Source organism: Urocitellus parryii, chromosome 6 (assembly GCF_045843805.1).
Source record: "Urocitellus parryii isolate mUroPar1 chromosome 6, mUroPar1.hap1, whole genome shotgun sequence".
Lineage (NCBI taxonomy): Eukaryota > Metazoa > Chordata > Mammalia > Rodentia > Sciuridae > Urocitellus > Urocitellus parryii.
Genome location: NC_135536.1, coordinates 92,271,193 through 92,291,047, shown reverse-complemented (window position 1 = coordinate 92,291,047; position 19,855 = coordinate 92,271,193). Strand labels below are relative to the sequence as shown.

The window sequence follows — 19,855 nt, the reverse complement described above, 5'->3', positions numbered from 1 at the left end:
GGCAGGAAGGCATGGAGGGAGGAATATTTGGAGGTCCCCAGAAATTGGGCCAGGCTCATACACTGTTACTGTACATCTAAAATCAGTATGATCTTCAAAAAAATAACATTTATTATCTCTTGACCCTGCATTTCTGATCCTGAGGATCTAGTCTAAGAAAATAACCTCTAATTCTAATGAATAAAAAACTGTTATAAAAATATTTCTTACTTATTTATAATATGTTCAACCTTCTGTTAACTGATTTGAGGATTAGACCTCGTTACATCTTGGGCCTAAAAGAACCACTGCAGGCTCCACTCTGGTCAGGGACAATTCTGGTCCCTGGCTGTTTTAACTAGGGTTAATCTATAATTATCTCAGTTTAACAGGGGGGCAAAGAGTGATCTAAATGTCAAAATATTGGGGGAAAGGTCAAGTAATGATGATGAGATGATTCATGTAATATTTTAAAATTATGTTTACAGAGTATATAAAATGCTTATGATAAGGATACAAATGGAAATGCAATATTATCTCAACTGTGTAAAAGAAAATGCACTGAAAAAAGAAAGAAACTCCAAAATCTTAACTGTTTCTCTCTGAATTTTACAATAATGGGTGATTTTTATTTCTCCTGCTTTTCTGTATGTTATAAAAATTTCAACTTTGTAAGTATATTTATGGTAATAAAATCTTTATTTCAGTGATAATAACTATCATTTAAATGTAACATTTACATAGCTTTTTACTTAGGAGTGTGTTGCCATTATCATCCCATTTGACAAATGTAAAACTAAGGCAGGTAGCACTTAAGTAACCTTCTCAAGTTATGCCCAGATACTTCAGTATCAGAGCTTCGACTTTAAACCACTACATTATACTGCTTCTGTGATCTTAGGACAATTATACATCAACAATGTTACAGTTTGGATCTTAAATGTCTCCTAAAGGCCCATGTATTAAAAGCTTGGTCTCCAGCCTGTGGCATTGTTGAGAGGTGGTGGAACCTGTAGGAAATGAGGCTTAAAGGGAAGGATTAGGTTATTGGGGATGTTGAAGGGGATGTCGGAACCCCATACCCTTTCACACTTGTTGAGAGCCACAGCCAAAGCGGCCCCAGCAAACTTCCAGCTGATTGGCTCCTCTGCGGTGATGCTCATTGGGCTGTTTCCCTGCCCTTTCAGACCACGGAGCTGCTCATTGGGGGACTCTTTTGGCTCCGCCCACGAGACCCAGCCAATTGGCCTCAAGAGCGGGAGGAGTGGGGGTTGAGAGGCTGGCTGGAAGAGCCAGTGGTGGCAGTTGGGCTCTGAGGGAATTCCTGGAGAGCTCCTGTGGTGAGGTGTGCGTTCTAAAAATAAAGTTCGTTCCTGCTTGACAAGTGGCTCATGAATTGTGCCCAGCCAGACTGCGGCATTTGGTGGCCCTTACGGGGAACAAACCTGGGACCTTGGCATTATCAACACCCACTCCCTTTGCTTCCTGGCTGCCTAGAGGTAAACAGACTTCCTTCTCCACCCGCTCCCACCATGATGTGCTACTCATCACAGGCCCAAAGCAAAAAGGCCAAGCAACCATGGACTGAAACCATAGGCCAAAATAAATCTTGCTTCCTTCAAATCGATTATCTCAGGTATTTTGTCACAACAACAAAAAATGAACTAACACAAACAACAACAAAACAATGCTTGTGTGATGCTATTAAATGAGGGAGGGGGGTGATATTATACATAACTTTCCAGAAAAAAGAAAACATTTTTCATGATACTGACACCTAAATGTTAGCAATGGTTTTTATATAACTGCAAATAACCTTTTCCTTTTCTTGGTGTGTACTTTTCAAATTTTCTTTAATGAATCCTACATTTTAAATTTTCAAAATTATTCAAATAGATTACTTTTTCTTTTAGATTGAAGAATGGAGAGAATCACCAAATAGGATACTGCTGTTTGTGAGGGAATGAAGAAAATGGTGAGTACACGGTGAATACACAGTCAGCACAAGCGGCCTTTCTTTCTGCACACTCACATAATCACAAAATCACAGCAAAACTCCTCACTTCTCAGAAAAAGAAAAACATTTTTCCATGGCTCTAACACTACTTAGCTCTATGGAAAGAATTTTGTTTTGTTCAGGGGAAAAAAAAAAAAAAAAGACAATATAGGAGGAGGCCAGGCTGAGTTTCTGGTTTCCAGCCATTCCAGCTGAGGTTATTTGACCTCCGTCTTCTCTCAAAATTTACACAAATATTTCCCTCACTAAGTCAAGAAGGCTATTTCTTTTGGCTTATTCCTTCAGTATAAACACAAAGTACTCTGTACCAGTCTTATCGCCTTCATTAATATCAGCCATCAAGCAGAATGTCCTAGCCTTTGCAGTCATATTTCACTTTTTAACTATATACAATCTCAAAACCACAAATGCTTTAGAATAAATGTCTCAAGTTTCAAAACATCCCTAAATCTCAATTACTCTCTCATCCTAACTATGTAACATTATCTAAAAATCCAGATCAGAAAACCCAGGTCCATATAATGTTTGTGAAGAAGAAAGAATATGATATAACACTAAAGACAAAAGAATAATCCAGGGAAATAATGCCTAATCACAATTTTAATATCCCATTTTGGAACTGTCGTATAATAAAAAATATACTTGGTCTTCATTCACCATTTATAGTATGAAGTTCCTAAAACCCTTGCAATTTCCTAACTTTAGGCTATTGAGGTGGCTCAGGGTAGGACCTCTAGATAACTTCAGAATGGAGATGGTTGTCAGAAAAACCAAACATAGGTTGTCATTAGAGGGTTGAAAGTTTGAGCCCGGCCCTTGACCTTCAAGAGGGAAGAGGTACTGCATTCTCAGTTCTACTAAAACTCTTGAACAATAAATAAGATTCCATGAACTTCCAGAATACTTGAAGGTACCAGGAGAGCGAGGTGCTCTGGGAGGACATGGAAACTCTGTGCCCCTCATATTCCTACCATTTGGCCATTCTTGAGTTATGTCCTTTATAATAAATCAGGAAACATGTGTTTTCCTGTGTTCTGGGAGTAATTTAGCTAATTATCAAACCCCAGGGGGATCATGGGAAACCCTGAATTTGTGTTGACCAGACACAAGTGTGGTCCTGGGGGCTCATTTGTGGCAAGTGTCTGAAGCAGGGGCAGTCTTGTGGGACTAAGCCTTGAACATACGGGGTCTGTACTAATTCCTGGAGTTTGGGGGCTCATTTGTGGCAAGTGTCTGAAGCAGGGGCAGTCTTGTGGGACTAAGCCTTGAACATACGGGGTCTGTACTAATTCCTGGAGTTTGGGGGCTCATTTGTGGCAAGTGTCTGAAGCAGGGGCAGTCTTGTGGGACTAAGCCTTGAACATACGGGGTCTGTACTAATTCCTGGAGTTTGGGGGTGGGGCGGGGAGTGCACAGGCCTGGGGATTGAACCCAGGGCCTTGTGTATGTGAGGCAAGCACTCTACCAACTGAGCTATATCCCCAGCCCCTCCTGGAGTTAATGTCAAAATTGAACTGAACTGTTGGTACTGGAGAAATGGTTGATGTTAGGGAAACAAAACAGATATCTGTTGTTAGAAGTGGTATCAGAAAACATCACTCAGCAACCAATAAGAATTTCTGACATTAACCTAAAGCAAGTCTACAGCAACAATCCAAAAAACAGACAATTTATGGAAGTGACAGCCACACAATCTTAACCAGAAGGCAATAAATGAAAGGAAGGCCAAACCTGACCCTGAAATCAGCTAAGAAGAAATAGAAACCCCTGTCAACAAAAACAAGGCAAAAGCACGAAACTAATTTGACTTCTCAGTCATCCCAGAAACCTATATTCTTGTTTATTTAAGAAATAAACAGGCATTGTGGTACATGCCTGTAGTCACAACTGCTCCAGGGCTGAGGCAAGAAGATCACTTCGACCCAATAGTTCAAATTGTCCTCAATAACATAGTGAAATTCTGTCTCAAAAAAAGAAAGAAAGAAAGAAAAAATTAACTACCAATGACACAGAAAGATCCAGCCACTTTATCCCTACATTCTTAAAATGTGAAACACACATTAAATAATTACTAAATACGCCAAAATTAACTTTCATTTAATAAGCGGCACATGCAATATATTTTAAAATTAAATAATGTAATGCTTTTAAGTTAGACAAAAATCCCTCGATTAATCCTAAATCAATTTAGTGCCTCTCTTAAAGGATCAAAGTAAATGCTTTGAAATATCTACAGCATAAGTGAAGTACAACTCCTGCTGATGGAAAGATTAGGCAGCTGCCTGGGTCCCTCCCATTTACATCACTTACTGGCTGGCTCCAGGGTCTGATCTGTGCAGTCCACAGCAGGCCCTTCCTGAATAAACAATACAGACAGCCTGTGTCCAAAGCGCCCTAATTTTGTGTCATGTGACAGGTCACTCACTGGGTTGTAAGCAGCCAGGACACCCAGCTGAATTCCAACAGAGCTGGCATCTAAGCAAGGGTTGTTAAGAGCATTCTTTTTTTTTTTCTCGTAAATTCTGTATTATATAATATATTCTTAATGAAAGATTCACCAACCAGAAAGCTTGTAGTCAAAATTCTTTTGCTATTTTACTTTTGAGGAGAGCGTGTGGTTCATTATAGAGTGTTTTATCTCAGGCCTACCCAGGCTGACCCCACTCTGCTTTAGGTTTCAATAACCACAGGGCCAACTCTTTGGTGGTGGTGGTGGTGGTAGTGTGTTTGTTTGGGCTTGGGTTGAAGTGTTTGTATGTTTGTTTGTTTGTTTATTAGGGGTGGGGGGACAAGGCCTCACTGTGTTGCATGGGCTAGTCTCAAACTCATGGGCTCAAGTCCTACATCAGTCTCCTGAGTAGCTGACACTTTAGGCACATACTTCCTCAGGGCCAACCTTTAACAGATTACCTTTGTAAATCACTTCCAAAACCAAAGAGAAAAACAGATGACAAATAACCTCCAGCTCTCAACATCCACCTTGTCATCTCACCAGATCTGGGCACTGAACTACTAGTTGAGTTCCAGTGGCCTAGCTCCCTGTGGGCTCCAGGGTCTAGGCACAAGTGAGCTTTGTCTACACAGCATGAGTCAGGCTCTTGTCTAGTTGTCTAGGTGATGAGACTCTGGAAAACTGCTCTTCCAGAACTAAGTTCTTCCCTCAGGGGCTTGCCAGCTCAATTAATTCAGTCAGCCCTAAGGCTTATCTCTGCTCTTTATAAGTTTCCCAGTCTCAGGAAATCTGTTATAGCAGTGCAAAACAAACTAGGACAACTACATCACTAGTTAAGTGACAAACTAATTCTTCAACAATTCAGAAAAATGCCCATTGGCTTAATTGTACCCCAAGTAATGAGGTGAAAGGGAGTAAATAGTATAAAATTTTAGTTTACTAAATTAATCAAAAAGAAGTTTTTAAAAGGATGGGGTGAAATGCAATAATAGTATTGGGTTTTGGGGTTTTGGTTTGTTTGTTTTTGTTTTTAGTACCAGGGATTGAATCCACTGGCATTCAACCATTGAGGCTACATCCTCAGCCCTTTTTCATATTTTATTTTGAGACAGGGTCTCATTGAGTTACTTATGGCCCCACTAATTTTCTAAGGCTGGCTTTGAACTCACAATCCTTCTGCCTCAGCCTCCCAAGCCACTGGTATTATTAGAGCTCCCATGCCCAGCTATTGATACAATTTTTAAGAGTCCTTACCTTTTAGAAGTATATACTATGATTCTTATGATCAAAATGCTTTGGTGTTTGCTTTAAAATATTACAGTATTTGGAAATTGGTGGAGATGAAATAAAAATAGGTCATGAGTTAATAATTTGAAGCCAACTGGTAAGGATATATGGATGTTCCTTGTGGTAGTCTATTTTTGTATATATTTCAAAGTTTTCACACACAGAGGAAAAAAAAACTAAAATGAACGATGAAACAAACAACAACAACCAAAAAAAAAAAAAAACCCTGTATCAGAATGGACATTAGCTTTGCTTTCCTGTCATTGAAATATTTTGGATATATTTCAAATGATTACAAGATAAAAACAACACAAAGAATAGCAACAAGACTTAAAAATCACCCCTCCCATGTGCAGAGAATCTTAAAAGATAATTCCAATTGCATGGGGCCCACCCCCAGACTCACACTGAAGTTTTCGATAACACTGAAAAACTGAAGCTCAAAGCACAAGATGATCTTCCAAAAGCCACATAATATCAGCAGCAGGGCCAGAGCTAGAATATTTTTCTGAATGCCCTTTGCAGCAGCAGTGCAGGCATCAGCAGCAGTGCAGGCATCAGCAGCAGCCAGCAAACAACTCACAGTGGATATTATTCCCATTTTATACCGGGGAAAAAGTGAGGCTGAAGGAAACCAGGTATATCCTCCAGACCACATAATCAAAAGAGACTAAAACCAAGGTTCAATTGGAGAAGGTAGAAAAGAATGAAGGAGGACACCAAAAATAAACATTATCACCTTCCCTAATATATGGAAGACACTTTTGGGAATTGCCTCACATGGTTATGGAGGCCAACAGAATCTGTGGTCAACAAGCCAGAGTCCTAGGAGAGCCTGTGGTATAGCTGCAGTCCAAAGGCCAGCTCAGGCACAGGAGAAGTTAGTATTCCAACTGAGTCCCAAGGCAGGAGAACAATGTTCTAGCTCAAGACACTCTGGCAAGAAGGATTCTCTCTGATTCATGGGAGGGTCAACCTTTTTGTTCTACTTTGTTCAACTGATTGGATGAGCCCCACTGGGAAGGGCAATCTTCTTTACCCCATCTACCAATTAAAATATTCATGTCATCTAGAAACACCCTCATAGACAAACCCAGATACTGTCTGACAAAATGCCTGAGCACTAGATGGCCCACTCAGGTTGACACACAAATATAATCACATCCCCTGACTTACAGAAGGGCAGATCTAAATCCAGAAAAATCTCAGGAAGGAAATTGTTTGTGTCACTGATTTATCACTACATTGAGCACCAAGAAAATGTCAGACATTACCTCACGAAGGCTGTTTCCTTCACATGATTTCATTTTAATCTGATGTGCCTGCAGGTAGCTTGTGCAGAACTATTCATGGCACTTGTCAAGGGCACTGCATTGACACCTCATGAAACCAGGAAGAAGCTGGTGCTTCCTCTTCCTGGAGATATTCTTGAGTCCTGGTATTTAACAATCAGGTGTATTGGTTTGGACTTTTCCTGCATTTATGCTGGTTTAACATTTTGGGGCCTTGCTAATAATTCTAGAGAGACCACCCCTCCCAGACCTAGCTAACTCCTGGAGACAGTGCCTGCAGCATACCTTTGATATGTAAGCCAGTCAATCCAGAGCCCATACTGGGATCTACCTCCTTTATCTGGTCCTTATATCCCAGGAGGAATATTCCTCAACTCTAATCTCCCCAGGGACGGGTATCCAACAACTAGGGGCAGCCCCTTTAACCCCTAGAGTCCACTAAATTATTCCAACCAGCCCATTCCAAAGCTAGTCAGCCTTTTCCCCCTGCCTCATAAAAGCCATCATATAGGTATTTGCCCACGCTTTCCCTTCACTTTTCCTGCCTCCTGACCTACCCAGGTGCTTCCCCATATGGCCCTTACATGGCATGTTGAGCCTTCTGTCTCTTAAGAACTCTGAGTAAAAATTCATTCCTTCATGGCAGTCATCTCCTGATCTGTTGGCCTTGCCATAACCAAGTAAAACAAATTCTGGATGCATTTTAATACACTTACGTTGAAATGCATGTGACAACTGTTCAGTCAGATGGAAGATTTTACATGTTTAACAAATTTCTGCTCTGCTCATTCTCCTTACGTATTTGCTGAACTGTCAGGTGGCATTTAGAAAGCAATTTAATTACATGCTACTGAAGAGTGACAGAAAGATCAACAGAATCACAGTGATATAAAAAGTAGAATTTATAAAAGATGGCATTGAACATCTGAGAAGATTTACAAGCTCCGTATTAAAGACACAGCTTGATTTCTTCGAGCTGATTTTAGAAAATGTAAGAAAAAAGATAAACAGAGGGAATAAATGCTAAACAAAAATTAACTAGGACTACTCTGTTGCAAACACACACTACATTTTATGAAAAAGGACTGGCGTCACAGGGGGTAGAGCTGAAAACCACAGAGAATTATTCATAGGCCTTAAAACCTAATATAACTTGTCCACCCAGATTTTGAAACTTTTTTTTTGAAACTTCTTGGGACATGTGACTTCTATTTTACTCCCATTTTCTCCCCTTTTTAACCAGAACTTTTAACTCTATAACTCTATAACTTTTAACTCTATAACTCTATAACTTTTAACTCTATAACTCTATAACTTTTATCCTACACTAAACTACCATTGTACTCTGAAATCAGATAACTTGTATCCTTAGTTTCACAGATCCACAGGTGGACAGGAATTGTGTCCTAGAAGAGACCATGTCCAGAACCTCACCCACACATGGTTTAGATTATTTAGATGATGAAATTGAGACTTTTGAGCTAATGAGACTTAGATTATAATTTGGATGCAGTAATGAATGGAGTCTTTGGAAGAACTTGGACTGGAGTGAACAAATTTTGCATATGGAATGGGTATGAATCTTTGGGAACCAGTATATAGACTATGATAAACCAAATAATCACCCCCTCCAAATATCTCCCAAACCTATAAATATGTTACTTCATGTGGCAAAAGCAAATTTATGGATGTGGTTAAGGACCTTAAGATGCAGAAAGAATATCCTGAATTATCCAAGTGAGCCCAATCTAATCACCTGGATCCTTAAAAATGGAGAACTTTTTCCAGCTGGAGACAAAGGAAGACGTGACCATGAAGTGATGGTCAGAAAAGTGAAATGTTGCTGGCTTTGAAGATGAAGGAAAAGGATGGTAAACCAAATATGTGGGTAGCTTCTAGAAGCTGGAAAGTCTTCTAGAGGCAATGAAACAGATTCTTTAGAACTTTAGAACCCTACAGAACTTCCAGAAGGTTCTACCAGCACCTTGATTTTAGCCTAGTGAAACCTGTGCTACACTTCTGATATAGTAATGTAAGATAATAAATTTTTATTGTTGGATCTGGGACGATACTTCAGTGGTAGAGTGCTTGCTTAGCATGCAAAAGGCCCTAGGTTCAGTCACCAGCACTACAAAAAAATATATGTATTTTGTTAAGCCATAAGGTTTGTGGTAATTTGTTAAATATAACAGCAATAGGAAATATACATCATCTTAATTTTCATAATGGTCTTATGAGTTAAGTACTGTTATTAAAAGATATTGACAGGGCCTGGGACTAGGGCTAGGGCTCAGCAATAGAGCACTTGCCTCGAATGTATGAGGCACTGGGTTTGATCCTCAGCACCACATAAAAATAAATAAACAAAATAAAGGTATTGTGTCCATCTACAACAATAAAGGTATTATGTCCATCTACAACTAAAAAAAAAAAAGTTTTAAAAAAGATATTGACAATAAACCAGGTGGGGTGGCACTGTAATCCCAGCAGCTAGGGAGGCTGAGGCAAGAGGATTGCGAGTTCAAAGCCAGCTTCAGCAAAAGCAAAGCACTAAGCAACTCAACGAGACCCTAAATAAAATACAAAATCGGGCAGGCAATGTGGTTCAGTGGCCAAGTGCATCTGAATTCAATCCCTGGTACACACACACTCCCAAAAAAGATATCGACAATGAAGTTCAGAGAAGTTAAATAGCACGCTAGTTAAATCTAAGAGCTGGAATGAAAATCTATATTTATGGAAGCCAAGCCTAATACTTTTTCTACTAGTCTAAAGGTGATGGAGGGGTTGAAAAATAAATAATTAAATAATCAATTTAATTATAATATTAATATTTATTAAAGTTTTAACAAAGTTCATAAATTTTGGGCAACTACTCCTGAAGAGGTGACCAAAAAGCTCTTGTTACACTCTTGGTAGACTACAGAAGTTTTCTGCCTCTATCACCAACTGTCTGAACCACCTCAGGAATGACCAAAAAAAGGGCCCAGATACTCCACAAGTGACCATGGTGATAGAAGAAATCAGAGTTTCTACCATGATGAAGTTTCAATCTCTCAAGGAAACTAGATGCATCAAAATGTCAACAAATAATTGAGTGACCACAAGGAATTTCCAAGAGAGACAAATAGGTAATAAGACTTACAGAATCAATGTTAGCTGGGGGGACTAGAAAAGTTGGGACCCAGCTGGACTCTGGACCATGGCTAAGATGAGGAACAGCAAAAGACATTTCAGGAAGGTATAATTGTAGAAGGAGGGGAACCAACATGTACTCCTTTCAACTGGGATTCAAGCTTTGGTGATGGGAGGCCTGATGAGACACGTTTTCTATTTTAATCCCTGTACCTAGCACAGCACCTGACACAATGAAGAAGCTCAGTGATATTTGCTTAAAATAATAATAATAATAATAATAATTAAATGATGGGTTTTATTCAATACCTTTATATGTCAGATGTATCCTACACACTGAATGAAGGTAGAACTTCATTCCAAAATAATACTAAGTGCAGAGAAAAATACAAAGCACAAGGACACATCCCCACTCAAGTTAGAGAAAGATGTGCACACATCTAACTATCTCTAACTACCCTTAGCTCCAGTGGCAGAAGCAAAGTGCCATGCAACCAATATGAGCCAAATGCTCAGGATTTGAAAAAGAGTAATCAATGAAAGCTTGGCAAAACAGGTAAAATCTGAAAAGAAAAGACTGGAAGCATTCAATAAGTGGAAATGCTGTGGGAGAGTGCACCAAGAGAAGGGAGTAGCAAAAGTAAAAGAATCAGAGAGGGAGTACTTGCCTGTCAGAACTTTTCCACCCTCTTCTGTGGGTGCTCTGAGCCCTGAGAGCAGATCTCTAAGGTATGCCTAAACTGATCTCCCTCATCTTCTGGCTTCTCACTGAGTTCATCCAAGAGAAAGCATCAGCAGAAGATTAGAGGACAGAAAAAGAGAGAGGTCAGGATACTTATTTCCCAGCCCTTTCCCTGCCTGCCAAGCCCCACCCAAGCCTGAGCAATGAATATATTCTTCAGCTGAAATCCTGGGTTCCTGTAGGGTAGCCCTCTCCTCAGCTGCAGTCCTAACAACTAACTGCTCCCTTAACTTAACATCTCCCCAAACCAATATAACTGCTTCACCGCCTTTGGTGGTTTCCCTTGAGCCTGCTTGCACCTTTGTAAATAGTTATTTCATTAAACACTGAGTGTGCCAGCTGTTACCCAGAGACCTCAACTGATACAATGAGAAGGGCCAGAATGTGTTTGAGCAATGGCAAGCCAACCAGATTTGAGTGAAACTGAGATGACTAGACAAGAAAAGAAATATCTTAACCAGATTATAAAGAGATATGCTAGGAAACTGAGACTTTTCATGGAAAAGACAAAGTCTTGAAAGTGAGAGAACAGAAGGTAGCTAGAAGAAGACAAATCCAATCTCGAAGCAAAATTATTCAGGACGAGAAACAAAACCAGTTGACTAGTTCTGTTACTCAGTTAAGAGTCTATTGCAGTGGTGAACATGAGTGATAAGTGTGTGCCAGCATTAGAAATGTAGATAATAAAAAAAACAGAGAGGCTTGGAAAAGAGAATGGTAAGAAGTGGGATGGGCCCCTGGGAGTAAAACAAGCAGCTGAAGAGAAAAGATTTATATGTGAGCAGAAATAGGGGCATTAGATAAGGGCCCTCATTAGGCTAATTTTGCTACTTGGGTTAGAGATTTAGGAAGTAGAATCACTTGGTATAGAAATTGCCTGTGAACAAAGAGGAAGAGGACATCCTAGGGCAGGCGCATTCTGGGAAGAGGAAGTTTGGATAGACATAGGTTATTAACAGTTATTAGGCTTGAGCTTAATCCTAGACAACCATACTGCCACCTAGGGCTCACAGAGCAGCAACCTGCCCACCAAACCTGCAGACCAAGTTGTGTTTTGTTTGACTCACAGTGTTTTCTTAAAGCTTGGATTAGTTGCTAGCATTAAATATTTGGGAGTTATCACCCCCAAATTTCCATATTTTGGCCTCTTTGACAATAGCAGGCCCACATTCTCACATGGAAATATTTGGCTGGAGCTGAGTAGTCACTAGCCATCTTTGCCCTGCACAAAGTTCCTGTTCACACCCTGCCTAAATGACTCATGGAAGTTTCCTGCCCAGGCCTGGTGTGGATTTGAACCTGTAATCCCTCTAGTGACAATGAGAATTTCTGGAAGTTCTTAATGAAACTAATTTAGCAAGATACCCCGAGGAAAGCTGAGGGAATGAACTGGAAAAATTTGGTTGAGTTCAGCATTTTGAGTGTTTATTATATACCAGGCATTATGCTAGGCACTGCAGAGTCCATGGTGAGAAGAATCTGTCTACCAGATGTGATGGCACATGCCTGAAATTTCAGTAACTTGGGAGGATGAGATAGGAGAATTGCAAGTTCAAGGCCAGTCTCAGCAACTTAGCAAGGCCCTGAGCAATTAGTGACACTCTGTCTCAAAATAGTAAATTTTTTAAAAGACTAAATATAGTGGTGAAGTGCCCCTGAGTTTAAACCCCGGTATCCCAAAAATAAAAAACGAATAAAGAAGAGTCTGTCTAAAAGAGATGATCAGGAATATGAAGATTTGTTAAGTTTCTGTTTCAGAAATGCAGGTAGTGGGTCTAGACAATGGGAACAGAAATGAAAATAAATATGACACACATGTTAGTTATTGGGAATAAAGAAGAAGGAAGAAAGCCCAGTATGGTGGTACGCACCTATAATCCCAGCTACTTGAGGGGCTGAGGCAAGAGGATCTCAAGTTTGAGGGTAGCCTGGGTAACTCAGCAAGACTCTGTCTAAAAATGAAATAATGAAATGAAATAATAATAATAATAACAGCTGAAGACAGTACTGCAAAAAATAAAAAAGAAGAAAGAATGTGAACTATGACACATTACCTTCCTGTACAAGTAGATACAATGAGCTTAGGGTGCAGCAATATTGGATTACTCAAAGTAAAGGTCCAAAGTATGGTGAGAGAGAAGGAAAGGACCTGCCCTGAAAATCTTGAAAGCATTATGCAAGTTGCACCCTTCCTCTTGGCTCACCTCCCCTTGCATACAACAGTGCTGTTCTTGCCTGTGCGTTCAGGAACTGGATTACTATATTACTAGCAAATAAAGAAAATTAAGCAATCTTCACTTAGCCCTGCAATCTACCATGGAGCTCTTCCTCTGGAGCTATTACCACTCCAAACATTTGTTTAAACATTAAGCTTCTCCAGTGCTAGATCATCCAGCTTTACCAGTGCTAGATCATCCAGGAAAGAGAAACAATCATACACAACTCTCTGACGATTAAAGACTTAGAGCTACATTGGGCTTCTTTAGTTCCCCAACTCTTTAGGGACAAACTATGAATTTTCTTCAAAGAATTACTGATTGAGAATTATTAATGAGGACTTTGCAATGAAGCAGTGACTCCCTTTGCTGCTGAGAAATTTCCTGCCAGTTTCCTTAGCCTATACTTACACTATTTTATAATCAGAGAAAGCATTATAATGGAAGGATTGACAATTTCACCAAACTAATATACAATTGCTAAGCAGATAACAAAAATTATATTTTCTGCTTGTGGTGGGAACTTGACTTCTCATGTTCTAGTGTAGGAGTAAGCACACCTTGGGTCTCTTTCAACTCGATCATGCACAGCTGGCTTTTATTTTCTATTTGTTTATTTGTTTGTTTGTTTGTTTAGAATGCCTTTATTTTGTTTATTTTTATGTGGTGCTAAGGATCCAACCCAGTGCCTCACACTTGCAAGGCAAGTGCTCTGCCACTGAGCTGCAGCCCCAGCCCACAGCTGGCTTTTAACCAAGTATATTTCCAATTTCTTTGCAAGGTCTGCCTAAGCCTATGTGTGCCCATGTGCAGTCTCACCAGAGAAGCTTATTATGAAATTAATTTGCTCCCAGTCACACAGCAAGAATCAGCTTGCACCTTGGTTTTCTGAATCTGTTAAATTATCACAAGAAAATTATTCATCAGCCTGAAGAACATTAGGATTCCCTCTCAGAGTCTCACACATAAGGATGCTTTGAAGGATGGAGTCATTGTAAACAGAAACAGGATAACTACTCAAGCATATCATTCCCTAGAATGCAGTGTGTGAAGTCTTACCACAATGAGGAAAGACTCTTTAATTACAAATTATACATCTGCTATTTGAACCTGGTTGGAGAGATGCTAAGTTCACTCCTTCACTGGTTAGGACAGAATCAGATGTACAGATGTAACAGGTGTGTCAGGTTTCCTAATAGCTCACACCTTTCCTATGTCCAACTAGATGACACAGTTTCCTGTTCGTGGTGCAGCTTCGTCTGAGGGTGTGTCAGGAGTCAGGAGTCAGGAGTCCCAGGTTCCCATTCCAGGTAGTTCCAGAAAGGGCTTGGCCTTCATCATTCTGGGCCATGCTATCTTTATCAATGGGAGAAAGAGCTGAGTCTGATAGCTTTGAAGTTCCCTTCCTTCTCTAAAACTTGATGTGCCTCTCAAGGAGAGAAAGGGAAATGGAGGTTCATAGGCAGGCATTCAAATACTTGTTCTAGTAACAAATATAATTGTTCCAATGAGCTGTGAATTTTTATGGCAAAGAATGTCAGGGATTACGAAACCTGCAACATAATCAGAACAGAAAATATACTTCCTAGTCTCTTTGCCCAAATTCCACACCTGCATCATGATCCACTATGATTCACTGGGCAGCTGCTATGGATAGGTGTTTGATCCCAGGCATAATAAAAACATATGAAAAAATCATTTACAGAAGGTTTGATACATGGCTGGCATTTTATAGTGCACAATTTAATTTCTCACAACAACTTTTTTTTTTTGGTGTGGTAGTGGGCATGAACCCAGAGGTATTCTATCACTAAGCTACATCCTTTTTATGCTTTTATTTTTAGACAACATCTCCCTAAGTTGCCCAGGCTGGCCTTGAACTTGCAATCATCCTGCCTCAGCCTCCCAAGATGCTGGAATTACAGGTGTGTGCTACCATGCCCAGCTATCATCAACATTTTATAAATGAGGAAATGGAGGTTGTGAGACTCATTTCTCTGAGTTTAAAATAAGTGGATGTGTCTACTTGGCTTTAAAGGCCCTTCTTGCTCTGTGATTCAAAACAAGCTTAGATTTGATCACCTAGACCTTGAAAAGCCCATCGTTATCATATAAAACAGATGGTCAGAGAATGAGATGGCCCCTTGTGCATCTCAAGCATCATGAAGGTGCTCACAGAAGCACAAACTTACATATCCAAGACTCAGTACTTTCTTGGGGAATACTTACAATCTCAACTCTACACATCGTGGTTGTTAAGACACATTGTTTTCCTATGGAGACACCATGGGCCACTTTGGAACAAATAGCCAAGAACAAGAAAGTACCATAGAATACAATCCATCATATCCCTTCCAGAGGGTAGGATTTGCTCTCAGGATAATTACAGGTATTTCCTCTCCATTGATGTAGATAAAGCTGGGGCTGCTGGCTTCCAAATAGACCAAATGAAAGCTCCCTGAGTGCTGAGCTAGGCTTGGAAATTCATTATGAGTAGGAGGGAGTTTCCTTCCGGTAGTTAAAAATGGTCATTAACACCATCACCTCAGAACCCACCATGTATAAATATAAAGCACCTATTATGTACAGAGCATGATAGCTAGCCTGAATCATTCAATGAAGATGCCAAGTTCTTCTTTTCCTAACAGAATCATGAAGGTGAGTAAGGCTTTAATGACACCAGACAGGATCCAAAGGACCATTCAGAGTGTCTGTGTGGAGTAAAGTCATCCCTTGTGTCCATGCAGGACTGGTTCCAGGAACCCCCACTGATACAAAAACTGGTTAATGCTCAAGTCCCTTATATAAAATGGCATGAAATTTGCATATAACCTACACACAACTTTCATATAACCTACACACAACTACAGAAAGTCAATTGTACTAGACTCTTGTGAGTAAGTAGGCGGCGAGGCAGCCTAGAGCAAGTGACAGAGGTGTCAGAGTCATAACTTAAAAGAGAGGGTAACCATTTGCTAGGAATTCATGACAAAATACCCCAGACTGGGTGGTTTAAACTCTCATAGTTCTAGAGGCTGAAAGTCCAAGATCAAGGTACCAAAAAGACAAGATTCTCTCGAGGCCCCTCTCCTTGACTCGCTACCTTTTTTGTGTCCCCACGTGGCCTTTTATCAGTACATCTATGCCCCTGATGTCTCTTCTTATTCTTATATGAACACCATTTATATTGGATTAGGACCCCACCCTAATAACTTCATTTAGCCTAATTACCTCTTTACAGGCCCTATCTACAAATATAGTCACATTCTAAAATACTAGGGGTTAGGATTATCAACATATAAATTTGGGGGAGGGACATAATTCAGCACATGACATCAGTATTTGCCCTTCACAAAGTTATAGGCACCTAGCCCCAGTGTGTTCTAAAGTTCCTATTCTTCACAAAGTTGTCTCCCCACCCTCTACTCTAATTTAGTACTTTCACAGAGATGGTGGCTGGACCCACTTTTCTGGAGTATTATTACCATCTATACTTATTGGATTATATACACTTTTAAGGCTAGGAATTAAGAAGCAACTAGTTGGGCCAGGTGTGGTGGCACATACCTATAATCCCACTACCTTTGAAGGCTGAGGCAGGAGGATCCCAAGTTGAAGTCCAGCTTCAGCAACTTAGCTGTCTCAAAATTAGAAGTACAAAAAGTGGGGATGTAGCTCTGTGGTAGAGTGACCCTGGGTTCAAGTGTCAGTACCAACAACAACCAAAAAAAAGTGACTAATTGGTTTCAGGCATAGTCTAGGCAGTTTTTAGCAAGGTACCAATCCTGCTCCTATTTACCAACTCTTCAGAATCAGAGAGGAAATTTGTAGTTGGTAGTGAACAAGGAAAGGGAAAAGGAACAGAGGATAGAAGAATGTATAATATCTAGGTCCAGAAACATCTCTTCATGAGTCTGTTTCCATTTCTTCTAAGACATTTCCTGTATTTGAACACATCATATTAACAAGCCTAGATGCAGTCAAGATGGAGAAGAAACTTCTGCAAAAGAATCCTGGTTTCAATCAACACTCAATTTCATTTTCACTGGCAGAACACCGGCCACACAGATCCACACAGAGACCCATGGGCTCTGGCTGACATTTCAAGCACTCTAGTACCAGGTGTGTTTATGTAAATATTTGTTCAGTGAATTAAAAAAGCAGCATCTTACAGTTTAAACAGGGTCAATTCCCAAACCACCAGCTGTCTCTTTGATGAATTTTCTTTTTAGCTGCAGTCACAAGCAACCTTCTCTAACCCATCTATTCATTTAATAAATATTTATTGACGGGCTGGGGATGTGGCTCAAGCAGTAACCCGCTCACCTGGCATGTGCGGGGTGCTGGGTTTGATCCTCAGCACCACATAAAAATAAAGATGTTGGGTCCACCAAAAACAGAAAAATAAATACTAAAAAAAAAAATTCTCTCTCTCTCTCTCTCTCTCAAAAAAAATATAGATAGATAGATAGATATCTTCCAAGTATCAGGTTTGGATTTAATGGTGATAGTCAAAGTTTGGGAAGGAGACAGACAGATTCTAATAAATGGTACTTATTTCACACCTCTGTGCCAGGTAGTACCCCGTTTGTATTGTACAGTGAAGAAGCTAAGGCTCAAAAAAGTTCAAAACTAACATCAAGATGCTAGTTAATAGAGTGTCAAGGCTAGAAGCTAAGTTACCTAACTTTCTGAATAATGCTTTGTACTATCAGGGGATCTCAACCTGGGACCCATGGACTGGATTTTTAAAAAACTTAATTTTCACTAATACCTAATTTAAATTTAATATTTCTTCAATTATGTATGCATGCAGAAGCCACAGCAGTATTAGCAGTTATCTATAACCTTGTCAGCAATAGAAATTTGATATTTTCTTTTATTACAGGTGTCACCTATATTTTGAAATGTTGTTTACATTCTCTACTATTTCCAAATTATGATAGCTATTAGATTCAAAACTTTATAGACCTTATAATTTAATAATGCATTAATTTTAAAGCACATATTATATCATAAATTCTTTTTTAATATTTTGACAAGTATATTGCAACTGGCTTCTTTTATAATCCTCTGCCTTTTATTTTATTTTTTAAAAGTATTGTTCTAAGAAAAGGTCCTTATTCTTCTCAGAACTACCCAAGGGATAGTGACACAAAATGGGTCAAAACCCTGCATTATACCAACGGGCATATCCAGAGGCTTTCTGCTCATTGTGTCTTAGAGAAAGAAGCTAGGTTAGAATTTTGCTAATTAAAAGAAAATGAAGAGGAAAAGAATGAGCCCCAATTCCACCAAAGTCCCTTTATCCCTCTTTGCACTAATTTCCTGTTCAGTGCATGATTTAAATTCCGTCTTCCCGCTGGTCCCAGGCCGCTGCCCCTTGAGTGCCCCTTGGTCTCACTGCCAGTGTGGATAAATGTCTCAGAACTGTGGACATCCATCAATCCAGGACCACCTGAGGCTGTGCACCAACTTCCAACTCGGCGTGGTGCTGAGTGAGTCAACAAGTGGAAGGCACCAGAAATTCCCATACACGGAGATCACGGATACCTCCGGGGGAGGGGGAGGGTTCGGCTAAGAGTGACACCTCGGTTTTAACTGTCCCTCGCAGGTCAGCCTCTCCGGTGTCCCCGGAGATTCCAACACTGCAAGAAAGAAGCCAGAGTCCCAGGAGCTAAGTTCCAGACAAACGCAGCGTGAGCTGCTGCTGTCCTGTCCGGAGGATGGGGAAGGGAAGAGAGAAGCTGTGTGGAGGGTGGGGCAGCCGGGTCTGCGAACTCCCAGCTGATTGATGGTGGGAAGTAAGGCCAACAACCAGCTCCAGGAGTGCCCTCTGTCCGTCCCCCCCACCCCGCGCCCCCCAAAGGAGAACCTGAGATCTGGAGATCTAAAGGTTGTGGGAATCCTCTTACCAAAAGTGACCGAAGCCTCGGGCCACAGCGTTGGCGCTGCAAAAACTGCTGCTCCCTGCTGGGACTGAGCACCTCGGCTGGAGCCCCGCCCGGCCGCCTGGAGGCGGGGAGAAGGAGGCTCCCCCCAGGAAAAGAAAGGGCTCTCCGCAGCCACGCCTGGAACCGCACCCCGGGAGACCACATCCGGGCTTTGAGGAAGAACTGAGGACAGAACCACCAGGAGGGTCTAGTCCACCCAGATTCTGCCAGCAGGGTAGCCTCGGGACACCTATCCCCCAGAGTGCCCAGGAGTGCGGCCCTGTCTGCGTTTGTCAACAGAGAACACTAAGGCCACCTGACGCTCCTGCCCCTGGGTGCCAACAGAGTTGCGCAATCCGGACTGGCAAAGGCAGAGGCATGGCACTGTGGATAGAGCCTTGGCAGTGTGCTGTGGGATCATCCCGTGTGCGCTGCATTTCTCATCTGGTTCTCACCACGAGAGAGAGAGAGAGAAACGGCTTTTCCTGCTCAGCTCAAGGACTTTCAACTTTCGGTCAGAGTGTGAAGTCTGGGGTCAGATGGCTTCCAGCCACTGGCCACTACATCCTGTTCCGTTCCATTTTCTTGACTAGACTTTTTCTTTTCGCTTTGTTCTACTTTTTTTGTTTATTTTGGTTTTGTAGTACTGGGATTTGAACCCAGGGGCGCCCTACCACTGAGCCATATACCCAGCACTTTTTATTTTTTAATTTTTGGTCAATGACCCTCTCCAACTTGCAATCCTCCTGCCTCGGCCTCTGGAGTCACTGGGATTATTTCTTTGTGTACCATGGCGCCAGCT

At 40.9% G+C, this 19,855-nt stretch overlaps 1 protein-coding gene and 1 long non-coding RNA gene across 5 annotated transcripts in view; one reads left to right on the top strand and one right to left on the bottom strand.

The window, feature by feature from the left end:
* Sqor (sulfide quinone oxidoreductase) overlaps positions 1 to 19,350 on the bottom strand; it is a 45,425-nt gene extending 26,075 nt beyond the window's left edge. Inside the window, exons 1-2 of one of the 4 annotated variants that reach the window (XM_026390422.2) lie at positions 19,036 to 19,350; positions 18,711 to 18,768 (exon numbers count right to left, since the gene is read on the bottom strand). The gene's annotated coding sequence lies outside the window, so the exon portion shown is untranslated. Of the gene's footprint in view, positions 1 to 3,871; positions 3,957 to 12,775; positions 12,857 to 18,710; positions 18,769 to 19,035 lie in introns of all 4 variants that reach the window. The other 3 variants (XM_077799453.1, XM_026390413.2, XM_026390403.2) reach the window with 3 other exon arrangements.
* On the top strand, positions 1,377 to 15,038 carry LOC113183929 (uncharacterized). The gene is made up of 3 exons (XR_003300930.2): positions 1,377 to 1,615; positions 1,893 to 1,954; positions 14,965 to 15,038. It is a non-coding gene; the product is annotated as an uncharacterized LOC113183929 (long non-coding RNA).
* Positions 19,351 to 19,855: the final 505 nt, after the last annotated feature.